The sequence below is a fragment of the Protopterus annectens genome, chromosome 7.part0 (assembly GCF_019279795.1).
Source record: "Protopterus annectens isolate FY-2018-M chromosome 7.part0, PAN1.0, whole genome shotgun sequence".
Classification (NCBI taxonomy): Eukaryota; Metazoa; Chordata; order Ceratodontiformes; family Protopteridae; genus Protopterus; species Protopterus annectens.
Genome location: NC_056739.1, coordinates 1,596,002,088 through 1,596,005,866, shown reverse-complemented (window position 1 = coordinate 1,596,005,866; position 3,779 = coordinate 1,596,002,088).

Below are 3,779 nucleotides of genomic sequence, written 5' to 3'. Positions count from 1 at the left end.
TACTCTACCAGTCATTGTGGCAGGCTGTACATACCTGTACATGGGTGTCAGGTCTATTTGCATGGGGGGGGGGTTGGGGTTTAAGCTCAGTTGTGCACACATACCTTACATACCTTCATGTGTAACAGCTCCAGTGTGTGCAGTGTGCAGATACTACATTATTGTGCTGGGTTGGATGATATCCCACAGGATAGTAATGTGCAGTGGTTGACATGTTGTCTGTGTCAGTGGCACAGACAACACCCGACTGTGGTTTAGGCCATCCTGGATAACTGTTGGGTCTGTGTGTGTGTCAGTGACCACCTGCTAATGTACCAGTCAGAGGTCACTGACAGTGGCTATGACTGCAAAGAGAGAATACCTAGAAGGGGTACGCCATTAATGGTAGATGACGAACCCCACTAGTGAGTAGCATCAGTGCAGCAGAGGTATCCTGATGCTATGTTCCGAGGGTATGACTCTCAGATACTTGAGTATACACCAGCTGACATACCAATCAGTACATGGCGTACACATTTGGCAGCATACCCTGCTGCCCTACTATTTCCATAAACCTTGTCATGGCAGTCCGCAGGGACATGGGTGGGGGTACATCAGGGTGTACAACACCCAGACTGAACCAAGCCATCTCACTGTACTGCCTGTTCAAGCAACATGTACAAAGCAGCCACTTAGGCATCCATGATACTGCCAATGTGGGGGTCACTACATGGCCCACTGATGGCAGACATAGGCACATCTGACTCCAATAGCTGCTCTGTAAGCAGCAGTGCTCAATAGAGCACAGTCCTGCTTGGAGTGCATGTCTCCACAGTACATCCAGGTACTGACTGACTCTGGCTAACAATGTTGGCTGCTGCATGCTACTTGTGGCATTTGTACAATCACTGTGTTATGAAACAGATGCTTGGTGCCAGAGCCATGGGCTCAAGCTAAATGCCAAGAAATGTATAGTTATCCCCTTTGGGAAAAAGCATGTATCCATGAATTACCATATAGGTGGCAGTACACTAAACACCGAAAGTGTGATAAGAGACTTAGGGACACGGGTGGACAGTGGTCTCACCTTCAATAACCATATCGCCACAACAGTCAGGAAATCCTTCTATGTGGCACACCTCATCACTAAGGGCTTTTCATCCAGAAAAAAGGAGGTCATTGTCCCACTGTACTCATCCCTATTAGACCCATTATAGAATACAACACCCCGCTTGGTATGTACCTCTCAAGACATCTGCAACAACTGGAAAGGTCGCAGAAATACCTCACTAAAAGAATCACAGGCCTAAAGCAGATGCCCTACGCTGACCGCCTTAAAAAACTCCAGCTATACTCTGTCGCATATCGTCTACTCAGAGGCGATCTCTGCTTAACATACAAGGCCATGTCAAACCCAGAGCTGTTGGACATGCTACACTTAAAGAAATCCCTCAGAGCCACACGCTCCAGGGATCTAAACCTTGTCATCACAATAAACAAAACATGCTGGAGGGATATGTTCCTGACCCAGAGACTCCCCAGACTCTGGAATAGATTGCCCATACATGTCAAGCAGAGTGCCTCTTTGGCCCTCTTCAAAAGGAACCTTGATGACTGGATAGGAGAAAAGAAATTCACCCTGGGGATCACGTCAGTCGCTCTGCTAGACAGGGCTCCAGGGAAGTAAATAGTGTGGGAAGAAATAGCCAGGGAATTGTTATGGCTAGGCTTGTATAGGCCCTAGGGCTGATAGCCTAGTACCAACCTATGAATCTATGAACCTATGTGGGTGTCTTGCATGATGGCATTACAAATACATGCCTGGTGACATAGTAATGGTCATAAACCCCAGTTGAATATATAGGTGCAGTCCTTTCCATTGGAGAGCCCTATGTCCCTGGTTAGTATCACGGCAGTCCCTACATGTGATGTACATGCATAGGGGTGACAGGTAGCCACACAGACCCAGACACACAGGTGTACAGCTGAAGTGCCACACATCAACATGTCTGTACAGTGATATGGCAGGATTCTTATGGCATAGCTGCGGTCACAGTCACTGGTAGGTGACATACCCATACCCCCATATACTCCTCCCTCAGCATGCAAGTATTTGAGTATAACAGCTATGTGTTAACGTACTTCCCAAACTGTTTTGGAACTTGCAGATAACAGTATGGCCCCTCACAGGGTCCTATGACATCATCAGTATGTGCTCACCGCTGTTCATCTGCAATGCTTGTCAGTGCCACCTGTGCCATTCAGTGTACTCATACGTGATCTGTGCCATGCATACAGGACAAGGTGTGACCCTGCTTGATTGTATATGCTGCCTATTTCTAGGAAGTATAGTAGATGGATTACTCACCCTAAGGGCATTAGACATTAAACCACTATGTGATGTTAGTAGCACATACTTGTTGGAGACATTTGTGTAGCAGACATAAGGCACTCTTAACACAGATCCTCCATACTAGTACAGTACAGAGAGCACATCAGTGTTCCTCCACACATGCCATCTGTATGATTGGCTAGGTGGATGTCATCTCAACACGGGGTGTTGCTGTGTCTCCTGTGGGCAATATGTGCTGTTCCTGTGATGAGGGATAGCAATGTCTCCAAATGTGATGGCTGTGTGGCCATTATGCTACTGATATGCACCTCTCCTATTGCTCTGTGAGATGATGTACAATGCTGTCACAGCCTGACATGCACACATGGTCACATTCCGGCTAGCAGCACTTTCATTCACTGGATACAGGACACGCCACAGTGCACACATAGTGCATGTTGGCTGCATGTACAGTGGAAAACATACCTATGTAAGTAGTAGTACACAGTACAGATGACAATACTGGATGCAACACTATGCCTCATGTCTGCTAGTACTATCCGTGTAGGACACATAATGCTTGTTGATATTATCAGGCCATGTTGTGGTCATTCACTTGGGAGGCCACATCATCTGCAACCAGTAAAATAGTGTAAAACCCTACCAATGTGTACATGCAATCAGCAAAATAATGCAAAACCCTACCAATGTGTACATTACAAAGGTTATGACATGCATACAATATGGATATACACACACACCAAGTGGGCTGTTGTGAGATTAGAGGTTCTACCTATCTACTGCTTCACACTATAGTTCGCAGTACTTGTTGCATGTGCCACAGTGTTTATCTGATGTCAGATTGTCAGCCAGTACTCTTAAGGTGGGTGACATCAGCAGGTCTTGTAGAGGAGGACAATTTAGAGGCCAGCAGCTAGTTACAAGGCCAGAAAGTGCATAACAATTGCCCAGGGATAGCCCATCAGGGCATGTCCATAGTGCTACAAGGGGATATATTTACATATGCACACAGCGAGAGCTAGCTGCTGTGAGATTAAAACCCTACCTATCTACTGTTACACACTATAGCTTGTAATACTTATTGCACACACCACAGGTTACATCTGTTGTATATGTGATTGCAGACACTGTACTTGTGGAGTACTCAAAGTAGCCCTATGTTGGACAGCATATGTGCGGCCTGCAGAGTGATATTGCTTGGGACTGTCATTGTATCTGGTGTCCTAGGAGTCGGATACCTGTGTACAGTTACCAGTATGGCCATATGTGGTTGGGTGCAGTTAGATAGGCAAACATGTGGCCTGGTACATTTTGGCCTGTTCAAGGCATCCGTTGTAACAATTATACATTACACCACCTGTTCACCTGTGTCTGACTGCATGGTGACATTCCACAGGCACAGGGATCTATGGGTGAGTAGATTATGTACTGTTGCAGCCTTAGTTTG